At 45.0% G+C, this 22486-nt stretch overlaps 1 protein-coding gene across 2 annotated transcripts in view; it reads left to right on the top strand.

Annotated features, from left to right (window-relative positions):
* MGAT5 (alpha-1,6-mannosylglycoprotein 6-beta-N-acetylglucosaminyltransferase) overlaps positions 1-22486 on the top strand; it is a 236132-nt gene that overhangs the window by 17076 nt on the left and 196570 nt on the right. The window contains exon 1 of one of the 2 annotated variants that reach the window (XM_068245939.1): positions 6486-6869. The exons of the other annotated variant lie outside the window; for it this stretch is intronic. The gene's annotated coding sequence lies outside the window, so the exon portion shown is untranslated. Of the gene's footprint in view, positions 1-6485; positions 6870-22486 lie in introns of those variants that run through there. 2 annotated transcript variants of the gene reach the window in all.

Below are 22486 nucleotides of genomic sequence, written 5' to 3'. Positions count from 1 at the left end.
CTTCACTTCTGGACAGTCAAATTTTCTGTCAACTTTACTGTAGGCTCCAAGGACCTGTTTCACAATAAAGCTGTGCTCTACACTCTGCTCCTCTTTCTTTTCACTGTGCCCCCTACTCTGCTCTTCCTCCTCTGTCCTGCCACTGTTATGGTGCCTTCTACTCTGCTCCTCCCCTTTAATGCCTCTGTTGGGGTGCCTCCTACTCTGCTCCTCCTCTTTCCTGCTTCTGTTGGGGCGCCTCCTACTCTGCTCCTCCTCTTTCCTGCTTCTGTTGGGGTGCCTCCTGCTCCTCCTCTTTCCTGCCACCATTCGAGTGCCTCCTTCTCTGCTCCTCCTCTTTCCTGCTTCTGTTGGGGTACCTCCTGCTCTGCTCCTCCTCTTTCCTGCCACCATTCGAGTGCCTCCTTCTCTGCTCCTCCTCTTTCCTGCTTCTGTTGCGGTACCTCCTGCTCTGCTCCTCCTCTTTCCTGCCACCATTCGAGTGCCTCCTTCTCTGCTCCTCCTCTTTCCTGCTTCTGTTGGGGTGCCTCCTGCTCTGCTCCTCTTCTGTCCTGCCTCCTTTCGGGTGCCTCTTGCTCTGCTCCTCCTCTTTCCTGCCACCGTTGGGCTGCCTCCTGCTCTGCAGCGACAAGCCTAGTGAAAACGCACACCGTCCGTTCTCCTAGGCTTTCATTGCGTAGGTTTACCCGGAAAATGTGGCAAGTTTAGACACTGCATTTAGTTTTTTTTTTTTTTTTTTTTTACAAGTGGAAGTGGATCCTATCTCTAACATTAGGATCCGCTTCCTGCGCTGAGCAGAACTTCGAATAACTTACCAAACAGGTTTTTTTTTTAATAAATGGGAACTAAGCCTAATGCTGCTGAGCTGTATGCCCTGTGCAAAAGTGCTCCTAAAGTTACCTGCCAAGCAGCAATACAAACCGTTACAGAGAAACAGGTTTTTTTTTCTTGCAGTCTACAGTTTACACATTAAAAAATAAAATGACAGCCAAGCGCTTAACCCTTCATCTCCTATCTTCTTCCCACTCTGCCCCTCCCATCTGAAACTTTGCATATATGTAAAGTGAAAACTTAAGTAACCTTAGCAACCTAAGAGTTTCTTTTTGCAGACTTTGTGGAAAGGTTTTTTTTTTTTTTAATGAAATGTAATGAGAAAAAAAACTAGGCATCAAGTAAGTGGCTGCTCTTTGCTCCGAGGGCTTGAGCACATTTGCACGCTCCTGTGCATTTTTCAGCAGTGTGGATCTGAGTATAACATTGATTTGTTGCTGATAAAGGCACAGAAGCGTGCCAGTGTGCTCAGACCCTAATCTCTACCACGCCACAGTGCCGGCCGGCTTCTAGCTGCTTCCTGGCTAAATACGGAGGGGGGTGGAGGGCAGCCTGCAGGTTAGTGCGCCCCAGTACTTGCCACCTGCTGCGGTATTGGCCCACTCCTGCACACTTTCTCTATAGCATAGGGCTATTGGAGAGAATTGCAGCTGCAGTATTGTTGTCTGCAGGACCAGTCAGAGTTTGAACTGAAGTGTGTATATGTACAGCAGATGGCTAGAGAGATGGATATAATTTTGTCACTGCTGGTAAAATTAAGATTGCAATTTTTGCCTGGGTCATATCAGGACAGAGAGCAGGGTGTTGAAAGCATGGTAAATTGACGGAGCGGTATTTGCGGTCGTAGATTTTTTTTTTTGTTTCCTCCCTATAACCTCAGGCTGGCTTGAATTTATGTAAAGGGTATCTGAGGTGACATAAGATAAATATGTGTATGTACAATACCAAACATATTAATAACTAGCACATCCAAACAAGCGAGTTTATATGTAGCAAAACGTTTTAATAATTCAATCCATTCCATCACTTGTATTAGTTTTGCAGACGTGTTCATTCAACAATGATAAATAGCTCCAAGTGCAGTGCTGGGTCGCTGGTTCGAATCCCAGTGAGGGCACTATCTGCGCGGAGTTAATGTTCTCGATTTGTCAGTTTCCTCCGGGGCACTTTGGTTTCCTCCCACATCCCAAAAACATACAGTTAACTTAATTGGCTTCCCCCTAAATTGGCCCTAGACCAGTGATCTGCAAATTTGGCTCCCCAGGTGTTAAAGAATTACAAGTCCCACAATGCATTGCAGGAGTCTGACAGCCACAGTCATGATTGATAAAGGCAAATGCATTGTGGGACTTGTAATTCCTTAACAGCTGGAGGGCCAAGTTTGCAGATCTCTGCCCTAGACTGATTTATACACTACAACTACTACCATACATATATAGATATGACTATGGAAGGGATTAGATTGTGAGCCCCTCTTGAGTGACAGTTGGTGATAAGACTATATATTCACTCTGTAAAGTGCTATGGAAGATGTTGGTGCTATATAAATACTAAATAATAGTAGCTTGACAGGTATTGCAACCAAAAGCTGCTTCTTCAGAGACTTTTGTGGTCGCACTCTGAGACGGAGGAGGGGAGCACTACTCTGACTAACTTTTATTTATAGCATCACAGAATCTAGAGACGTTTGTAATCTGGATTCGGTTGTGTAAGATTTTCTTGTGCCTCTGAAGAAGCGGCTTTTGGCTGCGTAACGCGTATGGGGCTATCGGTGAACTCTGCACTTGGATCGGAAGAAATCTGTGAACTAATAAGTGATGCAATCGATTGACTAAATATGACTTTTTGCCCCATATAAACCCCTATTTCTATTTGTTTGGTTGTGTTTTGTATGGAAGGAGAGGAGCCTACTATATTATTGTATGTGATAATTAACTAGGTTGTGTTCCTTTTCTTCTTCTATTGCCTGAAATGGTTAACATTCAGGCATGCAGGTGAGTCTCTTGTCGACCCTTGTGTAACCAACCCTCACTGATGGGGAATTACAACCATACTTTTTTTTTTTTTTTTGGGGCAGAGAACAACAAATGAGAGCAGGGGATAGATAAAAAGTCAATAGTTCATGTATTTTAACTCTGGGACTCTTGACACTGCCATTAAGTGGAGACATTAAAATATGACATCTACTTCCCTATCCATATACAGTAGAAAGCCAATCAAGCAGGAGGAATCGGGGCAAAAAGTGCACAGTAGTCCTTATAAAAAAAAAAAGGGTGCCGTCTTAGGCGCCTATTCTAAAAGACGCGCAAAAGAGCGGAAATTTGGGCACACGCGAACTATAGAGCGCCAGAATTTATGGTGGGGTCCGATAGAACCGCAGGCGCCGAGGCATGCGGATATGCAATTTGCTGCATTGCATAGAGGGCGTGGAGTGAATGGGGTGGGGAAGAGGAGGAAATGGGAGGGAAAATCCCAGTAAACCTTCCTCTTCCTGTCAGTTATTGGGGGGGGGGGGGGGGGGGAAGGAGGAAGGTGATGTAAGGAGAGGAACAGGAAGTATACAGAGCTATGTGGATACAGCATTAATATATATTTGTGCTTAGCTTCGCCTCAGGTAATGTGTCCTTAACAGTTTCCAGACCAGGCTAATTGACATCCTGTTTGGGACTTCTCTGCCAGGGCATCGATTTCAATAACTGCACGCTGCCGCTGATCACGCTGCTCTCCTGACGCTTCAGCCCACTTGCACTGCCGTTGCTATGACGGTAATGATCCGATTTCAATGGCTTCTGACCCTGTGATCACTGTCAGCCAGGTGGCTCATAGTTATCACAGGGTCAGTAGCCAATGATACTCCTGACCGGCTCATGGAGCTGTGGGCTTCAGCGACTGGTCAGTGTGGCGTCTTTGAGCCATGTTTTTTTGTACCTGCAGTCCCTGGTCCTTAAAGAGAACCAGAGATGAAGCACCCTCATGTATTTTATTACATTTATCAGTGGGAACATGACAGTAAACACCTACCCTGCTTTTAGTTTCATTGTTATCTGCTTAATTAGTCTATTAGCAACTGTGATAAGAATCCACCGACTATTCAGTCGAGGTTTGACCTGGAATCATTATAGCTGAGTCACTCTTCTGTGGAGTCCTTTCAAGCCCAAGCCTTCCCCTCTCCTGGCTTAGATTTCCTGCTTTGCATACTGAGAGCTGTGATGATATGGGAGAGGCTGCTACTCCTGAGAGAGAAGCTCTGTGGCTGTAATATGATCCCTGTGTGCTCTGTGTGCACTAGATACTGATAATAACGGCAGTTTCATTTCTATGAGAGAGACTTCCTACAGGCAGCTGTACATCATACCAAAATGAAAGCACATAGATGAAAGGCTGCATTTAGCCTAGATAGCAGCATAGTCTCATATAGCCTAGACAGCACATCCAGAACAACTGCCATATTTGATTTTTCCTGGAGCAATAATGGATAAAAAACACTAAAAAAGGCACACCAGAGCTGCAAAATTATCAGGTAGAGCATTTATTCTTTACAAGCTATCAACTGATATGTTTATTTTGTGTGAAACGTTCATCTCTGGTTCCCTTTAAAGGATAAATGAATACCAGAGGATTCCAAAGGATCGCCTAAAGGATACCAGAGTCCATCCTCTTCCTGGTCTGCTGGATCGGGCATTATTGCACATGTGCTGGCCCAGCAGCGCGCGTCCTACTCTGCTCACCACGTCATGCGCCTGGGCAGAGCGCACTGTAGGATGCACACAGCTGGGCCAGCGCAGGTGCAGGGATGCCCGGCCAAACAGGAAGAGGGTGCTGGGGGGCTCTCAGGAGGAGCGGAGGGGCAGATTGGAGAATGGAGGGAGCGGTGGGCTCTGTGTCCTTTAAAGAGAACCCGAAGCGGGTATTTTATATCTTGATAGACATATTCTGTGCATAATTACAGTGTCTCAGTGTCCCGCTATTGCCGCTGCTAGTCTTATTGCCCCCTGAAAAAAAAAGCTAGACTAGCGACAATATGCTTGTCGACAGCCTTGTATTTACCTGCAGCCTATCATTCTATATCGGCTCCATCGCCTCTGTCCCCGCCGCTGCGCACCTCCGTGTGCTTCCTCCAATCGGAGGCTACGCCGTGACCCAGGAAGTACCCTTCAGGTCTTGGCTTGGCTTTCGATTGGAGGAAGCTTAGGGAGGCGGGCAGTGGCGGGGACAGAGGTTGGGGAGCCGATATAGAATGACAGGCTGCAGGTAAATACAAGGCTAGCGACAAGCCAATTGTTGCTAGCCTAGCGCTTTTTTCGGGGAGCACAGCAGGGGGGGGGGGGGGGACTAGCGGCGGCAATGCAGAGAAACAGAGGCCTGTCAATTATGCACAGAACATGCCTCTGTGTCATCTTAAGATATAAAATACCCGCCTCGGGTTCTCTTTAAATGATACCAGAGCCTGCTGGTACTTAGAGACACTGCAGCGAATACATTTTGCCCTTTTTACCTTATTATTCGCTTCAGTAGTCTCGGCACAATTAAACCGCCGCATCCCCGCTGCAAAACGAGGGCTGCAGAGCCTCCAAATCCCTGTGCAAACATCCATGACCAACTTGGTCATGGATTTTGCTGCGCTGAGGCAGAGCTTTCTGCGGTAGCACTGCCTCTCCTGCCGTCAATCACCGCTCCTCTCTGTGAAGGAAGAGTGAGAGGGGTGGGGAGAGTCGGTGATCCGCCGGCATTGACATCCGGAGAGGCAGAGCTGAAGCTGAAACCTCTGCCTCTTTGTGGAAATGCCGGCCACATTGCCCCCCGGGATTTGGGGGCTCTGCAGCCCTCAGTTTACTTGTGCTGAGAGCACTGAAGCCAATTATGAGGTAAAAAGGGCAAAATTAATTTGCTTCAGTGTCTCTTTAGGTGGGTAAGGCAATTTCTTTCTTTTTTTTTTTTTTTTTTTTTTTTTTTTTTAACTGTTTTTGCACACTTTCACCCTACATTGTCCTAAGAAATTCTTTGTTTTCAGGTGCTCTTAGCCAGGACTGTGGAGTTGGAGTCATTTTTGGTACCTGGAGTCTTTCGTTGGCTTCATAAATTGAGGATAATTGTACCAACTCCACAGCTCTGCTCTTAGCAGTGTACACGAGTCTCACTTTGTCCGCTGAAAACTTTGCACGGGCTGGAAATGTGTATCACTATTATTATTATGCCCCGCTACAAGCACCAGCAGCCCACTCCTGCTTGTTACAGAAATCGTTCAAAAACTGCTGAACAAAATGAATTGTAAAGATCGCTTCGGGCAATAAAAGTTTGGGCACACCCTACCAATTTTCATTGTTGTCCCTGATTTCCTGTCTCAGGAACTACCAGCTTTCATACTGAACCACAAAGCACCACAGAGGTCCGGAAAACCTATCCAATGTGAACATGACAATTAATTAAAAGCCTGAAAATGCTATAACCCCTTTCCACACTGTTAAAAACTAAAATTCATTTTTATATCTACATTAGGCTTAAATGAATCATGTCCCTTCTGGCAGGAACGACCTCTCCCTGTGGCATTTAAGGGCGGGGTGTTGAGTTATCAGTCTTAGTACAGCCGGCTAGATCTTCTAGTCTGTCCACAAGATGCTGCTGTGAGGTAGGTGGCAGAGGTGTAGCTCCTGAGGAGAGAGAGGTCAGCCTGTAGAGAGAGCCGGCTGCTTCCGCGCTGTACACCTGCGTTCTGTCCACGAGTGACTTGCCTGAGGAGATTTGCCAGCCTGTAGAGAGAACCGGCTGCTTACGCGCTGTACACCTGCGTTCTGTCCACGAGTGACTTGCCTGAGGAGATTTGCCAGCCTGTAGAGAGAACCGGCTGCTTACGCGCTGTACACCTGCGTTCTGTCCACGAGTGACTTGCCTGAGGAGATTTGCCAGCCTTTAGAGAGAACCGGCTGCTTACGCGCTGTACACCTGCGTTCTGTCCACGAGTGACTTGCCTGAGGAGATTTGCCAGCTTGGACTCTCCGTTGGTCTGGAGACTTTTTTTTTTTCTTGAGCTGCTATGAAACGTGAGTTAGTCTGCATAAAGTTTGTTTGTAGAAGCAGTGCTGTACTTTGAAGTGTCTGGCATTTGATCTCAGGCTGTTAGTAAGAATTTATAGGACAATTTTGTGTTTAAGGTTCATGTTCCTGCTTGCGTGTACCTGAGCGTTCGGCCACCATTCTGTTTATTGCTTCAGCTCACATGTGTGAAGGTTGTGAAGGTCTGTTTTTACAAGGTTTGGTTCACACGGGCTTCTATGGGGCTTGTAATCTTTGCCCATTTGAACGGTATCGTTAAAGGGAACCTAAACTGAGGATATTGATTTTTCCTTTTAAAATAATACCAGTTGCCTGACTCTCCTGCCGATCCTGTGTCTCTAATACATTTAACCACAGTCCCTCAACAAGCATGCAGATCAGGTGCTCTGACTGAAGTCAGACTGGATTAGCTGCATGCTTGTTTCAGGTGTGTGATTCAGCCACTACTGCAGCTAAAGAGATCATCAGGACTGCCAGGCAACTGGTATTGTTTAAATAGAACCAGAGCTAATGGAAGGAAAAGCTGTTATACATACATGGGGCTTTCTCCAGCCCCATACGCACAGATCGCTCCCACGCCGCCATCCACCGCTGCCCGCATCTAGGAGAACCGGGACCCCGCTATGCTGCCAGTCGGAGCCAGTCTAGCGTAGCAGAGGTGCGCTCTTTGCGTATCTCTGTAGCAGTGTATGGAGAGATACGTAGAGGGCGCACTTCTCCTGCGTAGCGCGGCTCCGATGACATCACTGATGGGAGCCGGTTCTCCTAGATGCGGGCAGCGGTGGATGGCGGCGTGGGAGCGATGCGTGGGTATGGGGCTGGAGGAAGCCCCAGGTATGTATAACAGCTTTTCCTTCCGTTAGCTCTGGTTCCCTTTAAAAGGAAACATCCATATCCCTCTCAGTTTAGGCTCCCTTTAAATGCTAAAAGCTGGAGCTTTAGGGCTGGTTCACCCAGACGGTTCCCTCATGGTTTTTGCCTAATTTTTTATTTATTTATTTTTTTAACTGCTTCCATTCAAAATGAATGGAAACCGTTCTTTTACTGATGTTCGAAGCTGGAGAGAAACAAACAAAAAACACCCGGCCACCGGGAGCCCGATCTGGTGTAATAACGTCTTGGTTGGTTCTGGATGAGCTTAATCTGGTGCAATAATACTCACAAAGGTGGGTTGCTTCAAGGAGGCAACCACTAGTGTACACGGATGGGGGAAGTGCCGTCCCCACTCGGCCTTTTCTTGAAAGGTCTTGGTCGCAGCTCCAAGTGAAAAAATATTCGGCTCGCTATATAAACGAGGACAAATGCCCTACTAGGTAGTGTATAGTGGGTACATTTGGATGGTAGGAGACCCCCAATTGAAGAAGATATGTAAATATGACTCTTTAAAGAGACACTGAAGCGAAAAAATATATATAATATATAATAAATTATAGTGTGTTTTCTAACATTGCATCATTCTCTAATATGTGCAGATTACACAACACTCAGCATTCAAAATGATTCTTTCAGAGCAGTCTGTGAACTAATGACCTCTCCTCTGGCAGAGAAAAAGAAATTAGTTCACTTACAGTTGAGATAATAAAAGTCAGAAGGCAGCCCTCTCCATGACTTTGAAAGTCGTAGAGCTTAATGGCTTTTTTTGTATAGAGATAACTGGAGTTTCTTAACTCTTCCTGTACTGGAAACAATTACACTGATGTATCTGATCTTAATGTTTTATTTCTTAGCTGTACTACACATACAAATCATAATATCATAATTTTTTTTTTCACTTCAGTGTCTCTTTAAAACCGTTTTTTTTTTATATAACCTGTTTTTTTGTAAAATACCTGTGACCTGTGCTGTTCGCAATTAATAAATGAAATTATATTCAATCCTGTTATGAAATATCCTCTAATTCTTAAAAAAAAAAAAGTGTTATATATTCACATATCTTCTTCAATTGGGCGCCTCCTACCATCCAATTTGACTGATGTTGCGCATGTTCATCATTGTTTACTATCGTTTGTGAAATTGCCACGTTGCAGTGTGACGTGTGAGCGGCTCCTATTTCTAAAATAAGACAAAAATAGAATAGAATTTATAGAATGGACAAAAAATGTCAGTTCTCCACTCAAGTGGGAACAGTCTAAAGGTAGCCATACGCTGGTCAGTTTGCCATCAGATCGACCAACAGAGAGATCCCTCTCTAATCGACGGAAATCGATCGTTCGGCCAGCGTTTGCGCAACGATTTCACATCAGATTTGATCACAGTGATCGAATCTGCTGTATAACGGCGGGAAAATCGTTAAATGTATGGGCCCCTTAACAGGTGTACATTTCCGGTCCAGTCAGGTAAAACTGATTAGAAAACTGATGCAAAATGGACAGGACTAGACTAGACCGGAAATGTACAGCTTTGTGTGAAGCACTTGTGGGCAGCGGGAGCGGGTCTGCTCCGATGGTCCGGCTGTAGCCCGGGGAAGATGCGTTACCCCCATAGTCTGTATGTGGGAACGCATCCGCCTGGCCAAGATTGTCGGGGACCGCACATAAGTGCGGCCCACTTACCGCAATGGACCCCGCGGATCCTTTGCAGTGTGACAAGTGTGAACAGCTCTATTTTTACTGTCCGTTTAGCATTCTCCGCTCAAGTGGGAACACAGCCTGAGGATGTATTCACACACTGCGCTGTGTGTGTGTGTGTGTGTGTGTGTGTGTGTGTGTGTGTGTACTGCAATGGGCAATTCATGCGTTATCAGGGCTGTGGAGTTGGTACAAAAATCTTCCGACTCAGACTCCTCAGTTTATGAATACTCCGACGCCAACTCCGCTTACCCTAAATGGCTCCGGCTCTGACTCCTCGACTCCGACTCCTTAGCCTAATACTTACCAAGGCTGTGGATTTTCTACACAAATCATCAGACTACTCAGTTTATGAAATCTCCGACTCCGGGTACCCAGAATTGATCAGAATCCTCGACTCCGACTCCACAGCCCTGTGCGTTATACCATACACATCAATACAATGCCTGCATGCAGCGAGTTAGTATAATGCGAACAGTTACGCCGCAGTACTGTGAACAGCCCCATAGAAATGTATGGGCAAAGAGTTGTCATATAGAATTGTTCTGCAACAGATGTAGTGTGAGAGGAGCCTAAGGGCATAACGAGTGATTACAAGAAGGCAGAGGAGTTAATAATGTGGTAGTGCACGCCTTAATGCATAGCTAACCAGGAAAAAGTGATGGGTCAGTAAAGGCTTTCATATGGGAGGCTGAGCTGTGTGCTGAAACGATCCTCTGTCAGATTCTATTCTTGCTTAAAGGGTTGTTTTTAAATTTACATTTGTTAGCTAATGGTTGTAAGTTTGGCCAGGTTTTGTCCTGTATGTAAGGGCCAGGGATGCTCACCGAATGCTCTCACGAGTGATTACTCTTGATTTAAATGAGGGTTAATTGTCGCCCTGCGTTCCAAACAGCTTGCACGCATCCTATTGGTCGTGTTGCAAGCCTCACACTGGCGCACTTCCTCCTTTCAGCCGGAAGGAGGAAGTGCGTGGTGTGAGGCTTGGAACGTGACCAATAAGACGCGTGCAAGCTGTTTGGAATACTAGGCGACGGCAGAATTATGGGTAACTAACCCCTTATGTCCCTGCTGCACACCTGCGCCAATTAGGTTCAATCGAGCCATCTAAATGGCTTAAAAACGCACAGTGTATTCCCAGCATAAAGGTGCTTACACGCACTACGGAAGCCAACGACTGGTCCGTCAGACCCTCTGGCTGGGCGGACTTTCAGCCTTATCAGTCCGTCGACAGCGCGTACACACGCACTACTGTCGGCTTAAAGTTTGCCCAGCGGGAGGGTCTGACGGACCCGTCGTTGGCTTCCGTAGTGCATGTAAGCACCTTTAGGCTCTCACAACTTTTCTTGTGAAACACCTAAAAAAAAATCTCTTGCTATTGTTCAAGCTGCTAATACTGATAAGAATTCAATTTAAGATTTGGATTGACTTCTTATCAGTCTTATCAGCTGCTTGAACAATCGCAAAAGATTTTTATTTTTTAGGTGTTTCATAGGAAAAGTTGTGAGAGCCTAAAAGACCGCTGCTGTGTTTTATGGGGCTTTAAAGCGTACCTCCAGTGTAATTGAGGTGCTGATAATGTAGGCTTTGACACCCTAACAGGGTGTCTACAATCAAACTGGTGAATAACTCGCCTTTTTGCCCTGGGCAGTTTTTTTTTTTTTTTTTTTTGCCAAGAGCCTGCCAAAGTCTGGAGTCCACCCCCACTTGTGTTGGCATGGCCCGCCCCCAGCTCTGCAGTCACAGCCTGATAGGTGGCCGCAGAGCTGGGGGATGGCCATGCAATACATACGAAGGTGGCCTCAGAGCTCCTGGCTTCTCAACAGGCTTCAGGCATGGGACAGGCGAGTGCGGTTTAAGATCAATGACCTTTTTAGGGGAAAGGCAGAGGACAATAAAAACTACATTGAAAAAAAATATGTATATCACTGTATGAACTCTTTAAGTTAGGTTTGAATGTAAGTTGGAACACTGTCCCCACAGAGTCACCCTCCGGGCCTCTCTTGTCCTTCGCTGCCCACTCCTTTCGCCACTGACCCCCTTCCCTGTGCCACTAGGGCACCCTCTCTGTCCCACACAGCTGCAGAAGGCTCTCTGCAGTCTCCATCTTTTATTATGGATGTGTCGTTATTGCGCCGGGATTACCGTCCGTATCTGTTAGGGCCTGAGCCCACTAACGCAGTTGTGTCCGCTTTTCAGCAACACATCAATGTTACAGATGCTGAAAAGCGCACACAACTGCATGCAACTGCGTTAGTGGGCTCAGGCCCTTAAATCAGGAAATGCCTGTAGTTATTACAGTCAATCTTTGAATAAAGGTATTTCTCTAGCTTATTAAATGCTTTCTCACTCTGCTAAAGACTCATTTATGCTCTTGGAGGCACTTTACATGATGGATTATGTCTAAATGGTTTTCTAGATTTTGTTTTTCCCTGTTCATTTTTATACGCCCTGGGCTTTCAAGTAGCTTCTTTGGAGCCAATATGACAATACTACCCTTGAAGTTCTCTGCCTATTTCCAGACTACTTGAAAAAAAGTGAATCAACCAGCTGGCCGCAATGTTCAAACCGCCTACAGCTGGTAACTTTCGAAGGGCAAAAAACACTTTCCACTGTACAAATTGGAAATGTTTCTGTGTCTGACCTGCTGACACACTGTGAAGGTCTCCTGTAATAACCTACATGGCGATCGTCTACCTGCCAGGAGGACTCTTTCTATCTTGTAGGAAAATGTTTCTGAAAGGCATAAAAGACTCATGCAGAACGGCATGAATTAGAAAATCTGAATATCTTGGTTTGTGGGATAAAATTTTCCAAATTATTAAAACAAAACAAACTGTATCTGTTTTAGAAATGCATTTTTTTCAATTAAAAGAGGAACTTAACCTTTTGCCTACCCCCCCTTAAAGTGAACCCGAGGTGAGAGGTATATGGAGGCTGCCATATTTATTTCCTTTTAAACAATACTAGTTGCCTGGCAGCCCTGCTGATCTATTTGGCTGCAGAAGTGAACTGAATAACACCCGAAACAAGCATGCAGCTAATCTTGTCAGTTCTGACAATATTGTCAGAAACCCCTGATCTGCTACATGCTTGTTCAGGGTCTATGGTTGAAAGTATTAGAGGCAGAGGACCAGCAGGGCCGCCAGGCAACTGGTATTGCTTAAAAGGAAATAAATATGGCAGCCTCCGAATTATTCTCACCTCGGGTTCCCTTTGAGGACCAGGCCATTTCACATGCGGGGGATGGGTGAAGGGCGCGTTTGGGGGGGAGGGGCAGACAGTCAGCAGCCTTTACTCACCTTCCTGGGTCCTGCAATGAGCAGCTCTAGCCCCTTTCGCTCTGGCCGGCATCCCTACTCACACTGACTCTCAGTTCCGGGTTGCGCCTCAAAGACGTTATCAAGCCGTGACCCGACACTTAAGTCAGAGTGAGCAGAGATGCTGGGCAGAGCGGAGGGGAGTGCTGATTGCCGGGGGAACGATAGGAAGGCGAGTGGATCCTCTCCTTCCCATCAGACCATCGCAGCTCTAATGGTGATCACTACGATCCGCCGGCGATCGTAGAGATCACATGATCAGGAGCCAATCTCGATGGCAGCTGTCATGACACCTTAATCTCCTCTCGGGGTGCACAATCGCATTGGGAGCGGAAACGGCAGGCGGCATAAATCTTACGCGGCATCAGGCTTAGACAGCCAGAAGTGCGGAGTAGGATTTACCATCAGCGGTCCCCAAAGGGTTAAAGTGACACTGAAGCTAAAAAAAATCCAAAAAAACTTATAACGAATTGTATGTGTAGTACGGATAATCAACAGAATATTAGTAGCAAAGAAAAGTCTTATATATTTTTTTTTTTTATAACATTGCATCATTCTCTAATATTTGCAGTTTACAAACTACACTCTGCATTTTAAACTATGAAACAGAGCAGAGCTAACGAGCTTTGAACTCGTCTGCAGTAAAATGTTATCTGAAGTTGGCTTTCATGGTTTCTTTGATTTATTTATTATTTATTTTTTTATTTATGGTATTTATAAAGCGCCAACATTACGCTGCGCTGGACATTAGTTTAGGTTACAGACAATATTTAGGGGTGACATACAGCAATAAGACAATACAGGAATACAAGAAAACCAGATCACGCAGCACAGTATGAGTACAAGGTAATGCTTAGTCAGTCACTGGATGGAGCATGGAAATTAGGCAAGTTGGGTTCACTCAGATGCATAGCATGGGTTTACAGTAATGGAGGTGCATGGTCAGGTAGGACACACAAGGAGGAGGACCCTGCCCAAAGGCTTACAATCTAGAGGGAGAGGTAAGGACACGAATGGTAGGGGGCCAGAGTTCAGCTGTAGGTTTAGAGCACTTGTGAGGGGGGTAGTAGGCCAGAGTGAAAAGGTGAGTTTTGAGGGCTTTCTTGAAGATGTTGAAGGAGGGGGCTGCCCTAATGGGTGGAGGTAGGGAGTTCCATAGTGTTGGGGCAGCTCTTGAGAAGTCCTGGAGGCGTGCATGGGACTGGGTGATGCGGGGGGCGGTTAGGCGAAGTTCATTGGAAGAGCGGAGTGAGCGGCTAGGTGTGTACCTATGAGTAAGATCGGAAATGTAGGTTGGACAGGTTTTGTGGACAGATTTGTAGGTCAGACACAGTATCTTGAATCTGATTCTGGACTGGATAGGAAGCCAATGGAGGGATTCTAGGAGGGGATCTGCCATGGTGGAGCGATGGGAGCAGTGGATAATTCTGGCTGCCGCATTCATGATGGACTGCAGTGGCGCTGTTCGGGTCATAGGGAGACCAGACAGCAGGGCATTGCAGTAGTCAAGGCGGGAAATTATGAGGGCATGGATGAGGAGTTTGGTGGTGGCAGAGGTCAGGAAAGGGTGAATCTTACAGATGTTACGAAGGTGGAAGTTGCAGGACTTTGTGAGGTTTTGGATGTGGGAAGTGAAGGAGTGCGGAGTCCAGGGTGACACCCAGACAGCGGGCTTGAGAGGTAGGGCGAATGGTAGTGTGGTTAACAGTGACATGCACATCTGGGAGGTTCGTGGATGGCTGGGGTGGGAAGATCATAAATTCCGTTTTGTCTAGATTTAGTTTCAGGAACCTAGTGGACATCCAGGAGGAGGTGGCTGATGGTAGTGGTGGATATATCGGGTGTGGAGGTAGATCTGGGTGTCATCTGCATACAGATGATAGTTAAAACCCATGGAGGAGATGACCTGTAACCTTTGATGTAGAAGTGCTTCAGAAAACAGCACTGCTCTTAGACTTAATTAGTCGGAGTGCTCAGAGAAAGCTCTTTTGCATAGAAGTGAAGTTTATTAACCACTTTATCCACAAGTCGGTAGATATACGTCTTGTAGCAGAAGCAGTGCTGTGCAGGATTGGGCTTGCTCCTGTGCACATTTCTGGCACTATGGCCTGGTGCACACCAAAAAACGCTAGCAGATCCGCAAAATGCTAGCAGATTTTGAAACGCTTTTTCTTATTTTTATGTAGCGTTTCAGCTAGCATTGTGCGGTTTTGTGAAGCGTTTTTGGTGTAGTAGATTTTATGTATTGTTACAGTAAAGCTGTTACTGAACAGCTTCTGTAACAAAAAACGCCTGCAAAACCGCTCTGAAGTGCCGTTTTTCCTATACTTAACATTGAGGCAGAAACGCCTCCGCAATACAAAATCTGCAGCAGCCCGGTAGTATGCGTTTCTGCAAAACGCCTCCCGCTCTGGTGTGCACCAGCCCATTGAAATATATTACCCAAGCGGATCCGCACCCGCATGCGGATCGCAAACCGCAGCCGAAACGCTCTGGTGTGCACTAGGCCTAACTGATGCAGCACTAATTGGTGAACGGGTATATATGTTTCCTGAGCTAATGAGATTGATTTTTACTATTAAAAATACTTTCTCATTTCATAGTGGAAAATGTAGCATTATTTCGGAATCAAATATCTTCACCATAAATTGTGACAGGAACATAATCTAAGTTTTGTGATAAGCGGTAAGAATAGCCAAACAAAATTTGTGGTGTTTATCTACAGTAGCACTTTTTATTTTTAAACTGGAATTGGTAACACTGAGAAAATGTTTTTCTAATTTTTTTCCTTGTTTTCCCATTAAAATTCATAGAAAACAAAATTGTTCGATTGAAAAAAAAAAATGGCATACAATGAAAGCCTAGTTTGTCTTGAAAAAACAATATATATTTCATTTCTGTTTCATATGTAGGGATAAAGTTATTTCTGATTAAATGACATAGCTAAACTGTCAAAACTGCTCTGGTCCATAAGTGGGAAAAAAAGGTCTGGATGCGAAGTGGTTAAGGGCCCGTTTCCACTAGTGCGGCGAGATTTCTTTGCGGAAAACGCATAAACGAATTCGCATGCGGATGCAAATTTGTATGCGAATTTTCATGCGGTTTCGTGAATTTTTGTAAGTATGCGATTTTAACCACGTCAGTGCCTGTGCTTTTACATTGATTTTACACGAAAACGTATGCGAATTCGCAAGGAAAATTCACATAGCGAAAACGCATGCACATTTCCTATTAAATACATTACATGCAAATGTCACACTAGCCTAGCGGTGTGCAAATTCTGATAGCTCTGCTGTGCAGATTTTTCCTGCACAGAAATTTTGCTCAGTTTTCCTGACAAGTGGAAACAGGCCCATTGACTGACTGTTATTAGCTATGCGAATCAGCGTGCAAAAAAAGGATGCAAATTCGCTCTAGTGGAAACGGGCCCTTATTTCTTTCTGTACTGGAAACAGTATAAGACTCATATCTGTGCCATAAAGGCATCTCCCGCACAGTCTTCATTGCGTAACATAAAGCTGGCCATGCACTTATTAGACTAAGGAGTCGAGGAGTCTGAGTCTGAGCAATTTTGGGTACCCGGAGTCGAGTCGTGGTTTCAGAAACTGAGGAGTCTGGAGTCGGAAGATTTTTGTACCGACTCCACAGCCCTGGCCAAACATTAGAAGATTATAGGCAGATTCAACCAAGAGACAAATTTATTTCTAATCTGATTAGAGATAAATGTATCTCTTGGTCGAATCTGCCCATACACTACAGGCCGATTCCTGTCTGATTTCAGCATGAAATCATCAGGGAATCGGCTGAGCCGGCTGCATCCACCCGGCCGCTGCCCCCGAAATGTATAAATGTGTGTAGTGTGTAGTGCATTTATACATTACCTGTCCGGTGTCGGGCCTCCACGCGGTGTCTGTCCATCTAGCCGGGTAACAGCCGCATACATGCTAGCGGCGCATAGCGTCAGACGCTATGCGCCGCCATCGTGTATGCGGAACCCGGCGAGATGGTAATGTATAAATGCAGCGGACAGGTAATGTATAAATGCGCGCACACGCACAACATACATTTATACATTGCCGCGGGGGTTTCGTCTTACTTTTTATTGTTCCTCATGCACACACATAAGACATCAATAGGTCGTCTAAGCAGACGATCATTTCGGGGTCAGAGTGATCCCCTTTGTCAAGGCATAAACAGACTGTTTGTCTGTCTTGTCAGTCTGTTTATGGGGGGAGGTTTTTTTTATTTTTATTTTTTCGATTTTTGTATGCTTAGTTCCTAACACACAAGTACACACTTAGTGCATGTTAAACCACATGCGAAAAAAAAACCCTTACCTCTAAGCTTGAAAATGTGGCCCAAGCATATCCACACACAGAGCTGTAGGATTGCTTATTCTGCGTTAAAGGTGAAGATTGTCGCTTTAAAGGGGAACTGAAGTAAGAGGTATACGGAGGCTGCCATATTTCCTTTTAATCAATACCAGTTGCCTGGCAGCCCTGCTGGTTTATTTCTCTGCAGTAGTATCTAAATAACACCAGAAACAAGCATGCAGCTAGTCTTGTCAGCTCTGACTTTAAAGTCTGAAACACCTGATCTGCTGCATGCTTGTTCAGGGGCTATGGCTAATAGTATTAGAGGCAGAGGATCAGCAGGGCTGTCAGGTAACCGGTATTGCTTAAAGCCAGTGTTTACCATTTTAAAAATAAAATAGTCGGATACTCACCTAAGGAGAGGGAAGGCTCGGTCCTAATGAGCCTTCCCTCTCCTCTCCCGGTGCCCTCGGTGCTGCGCTGGCTCCCCCGTTCGCGTCCGCCGCCGCAGGGACTTCGGAGGTCTTCGGGAGCACTCGGGCTTCCGAAGACGGGCCGCTCCATACTACGTACGCGCGAGTGCGTCATAGAAGGCGCTCGCGCATGCGTAGTATGGAGCGGCCCGTCTTCGGGAGCCCGAGTGCTCCCGAAGGCTTCCGAAAGCTCCCTTCGGCATGCGGAAGTGGCAGTATTTGACCGAACTGGTCGAATACTGCCACGGGGGATCCTGCGCGGGACCGGGCACCGGGAGAAGAGGGGGAAGGCTCATTAGGACCGAGCCTTCCCTCTCCTTAGGTGAGTATCCGACTTTTTTATTTTTAAAATGGTAAACACTCACTTTAAAAGGAAATAAACATGGCAGCCTCCGTATACCTATCTCTTCAGTTCCCCTTTAAGCTACGTAAAGCTGTGAGATAAGTCATCCACGCAACGCACGGACTGTTATCTTAAAAGCGGAAGTAACAGCAAATATTGACAATCACCATTTAATCCAGTGAAGTGATCAATAATAAATGATTAAATGTGTTATTATTAACAGTTGATGTTAGGAGCCACTTGGTTTGATGTTAACCACTTCTATGAAGCTGCAAGGACATTTTGGGAGTTAACATACTTTGTGGAAGTGTCTAAATTGGCCAATCAAAATTGGATTTGTGTACGCACAATTGTGCTTTATAGATTATTTAAGGTGGCCACACACTATACAATAAAATGATCCGATTTTACGGCAATTCGATAAAAACAGATCTCCCGAAAAGATCGAAGGCTTTTCTTTTTCATTCGACTGAAAAATCAGATCGAATTTCCCCTTTTCTTCCGGAATGCCAGATATTTTTCTTCAATCTTTCTTAAGATTGTATGGTGTGTGTAATCTGTCAATTTATTAATATACACACCCTAGAAATTGTCAGTTTCCAATCATTTTTATCATAATTGGGGAAAAATTGAACATACGTGTGTGGTACATTGGTCATATTTAAGAAATGTTACAATTAGTCAGAAAAATTGATTGCAATTCTTAAATTGAACAGATATTTAAAAAATTGTATGGTGTGTGGCCACCTTAAATCAGTGTTTGCCCATTGTAAAATCTTTCCTCTCCCTGATTTACATTCTGAACTGAATTACTGGTGGTGACATCTTGCAAGTCTTGCCAGGTGATCTGTATGGAATGTTCGTTACTGAGAGTTCTATGCACAGAAGGAGATATTGCTTGATTGGCAGTTGGAAAAGGCTGTTATTTCCCACAATGCAACAAGGTTCACAGACTGCAAACTGTCAGGAACTTGGTCATGACATCACACTGTGGTAGGGGTTTCACTATAATATCAGTTACACAGACCCTCCCCTGAGGTTCTAGTTAAGAAAAGGTAAAGATTTCTCATGGGAAAGGGGGTATCAGCTACTGATTGGGATGAAGTTCAATGATTTGTTACAGTTCCTCTTTTTTTGAAGACTCAAAAATGCAGTTTGGTTTCTCATAGAGCTGAGAATTTACTTCTGTGGTTTACAGGATAAACTTGCACCCACAATTTCCTGAAAGTGAGAGCATTTCTTACTCTATAGATACAAGCGCTCCCCTAATTCGTGTGGCTGGATAAAGTTGCCAGAAGTGAAAAAAGTTGTAGAAATGGGGGAATCAGGCATTCAGGGGAGCTGTGCTGATGCCCACCGCGTGAACCCCCCCGTTCTTCACTGACGTCACCTAAATCCCCTCGCAGCTTCTTCCAGGTCGCCGGGAGTTGCTATTACTGCGCAGATGTCGGCCCGGCTGCTCGCGTCCTACAGTGGCCAGGAGCGCTCTGCGTATGCCCATGACGTCACGATTGCCGATTTGAGAAAGAGGGATGTCAGCGGAGAACAGGGGAGCAGTGGCCATCAGAACAGCTCCCTCTAAATGCATCTCTAGCGCATTGAGTTTGACAGGAGAAAAGTGACTTATGTAAATGTTCTCTTGTCTAATTCTCAGCTAGGTTTAAAGAGACTCTGTAACAACATTTTGAGCCTTATTTCTTCTATCCTATACATTCCTATACCTGTTCTAATGTGGTCTGGCTTACTGTAGCCTTTTCTTGTTGCACTGTCTCTCTAATATATCTAATCATCTTTCCTCTGTCGGCTCTGTCGGGCTTAGGCTGGAATGTGTGGAATGTGCAGCACTGCTTGTGATAGGCAGAAGCTTTACACACACTCTCCAAGCTCTCCTCTCAGCCTATCACACTCTGGTTAGCAGCCATGTCTTTTGTTTGTAAACACTGCCTAAAACTGGCAATTTCAAGCCAGGATCACAGCAGGGAGTGGCAGAAACAGCACAGAGGGGCCCTGGAGAACATAATGAATAGAATGGTATGCTTTTTATTGTAAGAATTTTAGAGTACAGATTCACTTTAAGTTGACCTCAGTAGGCTGAGGTGTGATCCATTCTTTAGTCATTTACATGGGGCTATAGTCTAAAAGTGCCTAAAGTACGATCCTGCAGTTTTGGTATGACAGGCAGGAAATCTGAAGGGCTCATAAACATGGTTTTGGCAAATGACGACGCATTTATAAGGATGGTAATTAGGATGAGTAGTTATTAATATAAACTGTTGAAAAAGTGCAGGAATAGTATGAGTGTATGAGGTACATTGGTCACCTAGCATCAAAATTAAAATAATTGGTAATGACCGAGGCGCCAAATTAGAATAAAACGATTAAAATCAGTTTGAGGAGGAGGGGGGTTGGTGGTTACCACCCTCAGGTATATAATGACTAGCCAATGAGTCGTTATATATAGACAATATAATTTATTATAAAATCTCCAGGCATGCAACGTGTTTCATGGGTGAAGAGCCCGCTTCATCAGGCAATCAGTGTTGGAGATACACTAAGAGACAAAAACAGAAAAAAACACTCAATATACCAAAGGACGCTAGGTACATAGATTGTAAAAATTGTAAACCTCAGAGAAGTCCATAATTATTTTCAAAATATACATAGATCTTACATAGAATAGGTTGCATTCACATAACAACTATGCCCCTGAATCGCATAAGGGCATGTTACGCTATATAAACAGAAACAGCAGACAAGCAGGATTATGTCTGAATAGAACGACCAACTATCTGTGGACAATAAACTGATATAAACACCTATAAAGCACCTGAAGACAGGGTGATATCATAAGTGGACCAATAAATACCGTAGTTAAATAGTCGACACTATTACTTCAAAATCGCAAGTAGATAAGTAATCTGCCAGGACATGTATAAAATTGCATGAATGGGTAGACTCACTTGCTATAAAACTTGATTAGACTAATGAATTATAACCGTACAAATCGTGGACTAAAGTGCAGAGTGCAGATACCTAATGCTTCCAAAGAAGCAATAATGATAGAGCATTGCTTTTTCAGTACTGAGTGCAACAAAAAATGGATGAAAAAAAAGGGAAAGCCTGAAGTGTCAGTACTTACCACGGCTGTATCAGTTTGAGGGTCCGGCGCCTACTGTAAGAGGGTGTTGCGGCTAGTTGGGGTGTTATAAAGCTGCTGGGTGCCAGCGTGGATGAGTGTCTAACCCGGAAGAGCAGCCCCCAACTGCTTCCAGTAGCAAGGGCTGACGAACGGGCAGCACGATGTGACGCTCCCCGCCGGCACATCCAGTGGTTGCCTTTGTGGTAACCCAGACTTGTGAGTATATTACTCGTTATTGTTTTGTTATACTCCATTTATCGTGACATACTACACTATATTGGGCTCTCTGGTTTCAATTTTTGTATTCTTCCAAGCTATCAAAATTAAAATGTTCACCTCATATCTTAGACACCTGAAGTAAGTGTTCTGCTGATCCTCTGCCTCCAATACATTAAGCTATAGAGTCTATATAGTATAGACCCTGAACAAGCATGCAGATAACCTGTTTCTGTCTGAATTAGCCTCATGCTTATTTCAGGTGTACAATGTAGACACTACTGCAGCCAAAGGGATCAGCAGTTTGCCAAGTATTGTGTAATAAGAGTTGAATATAGCAGCCTCCTTATAGGTTTCCCTTCAAGTGTACGTAATGCTGGCAATACACAACGAATTTGGCTCAATTTCACCATGTCCATCAGACAACCAGCAATTCTTAATGCTGAGATAACAGGGCGAGTTTTATTTTATTTATTTTTTTTGGCACATCGATGGCTCGATAGATAATTTCCAACAGGTTCAATCTGATTTCAAAATTTTTTTTTCTGAACGATTTTCTGATCACTTCTATACAAATTGTTGAGAAGAACGATCGAAAATCCAATCAGATCTATCAGAAATGATCTATCAAGCCATCATCTGCCGGAAAAAAAATAGTGTATTAAGAACTGCTGGTTGTCTGATGGAATTTGAAATTGAGCCTCCTCTCTGGTCAGTGAAGTTGCGAGTCACGTGACCGAGTTTTTACCACAAATTTTAATTGATGAAACCTTTGTTTTCGCAGAGAAAGGTAAACTTTGGATACTTTTGGGCTGTGGTATATTCAAATTAACCTCTTCAGCGGTATGGACGAATATATCCGTCCATCACCGCCGGAGGTCGCCGCTCAGGCCCTGCTGGGCTGATTTTCATCAAATAAAAAGCAGCACACGCAGCCGGCACTTTGCCAGCCGCGTGTGCTGCCTGATTGCCGCCACTGTGCGGCGATCCACCGCGAGCAGCGGCGAAAGAGGGTCCCTCCAGCCGCACCGAGCCCTGCGCAGCCGGAACAAAAGTTCCGGCCAGCGCTAAGGGCTGGATCAGAGGCGGCTGACGTCAGGACGTCGGCTGACGTCCATGACGTCACTCTGCTCGTCGCTGTGGCGACGATTTAAGCAAAACAAGGAAGGCTGCTCATTGCGGCCTTCCTTGTTTATTCTGGTCGCCAGAGGCGATCAGAATGACGCTTCCGGA

Source organism: Hyperolius riggenbachi, chromosome 7 (genome assembly GCF_040937935.1).
Source record: "Hyperolius riggenbachi isolate aHypRig1 chromosome 7, aHypRig1.pri, whole genome shotgun sequence".
Classification (NCBI taxonomy): domain Eukaryota; kingdom Metazoa; phylum Chordata; class Amphibia; order Anura; family Hyperoliidae; genus Hyperolius; species Hyperolius riggenbachi.
This window is presented reverse-complemented; position numbering and strand designations above follow the sequence as displayed.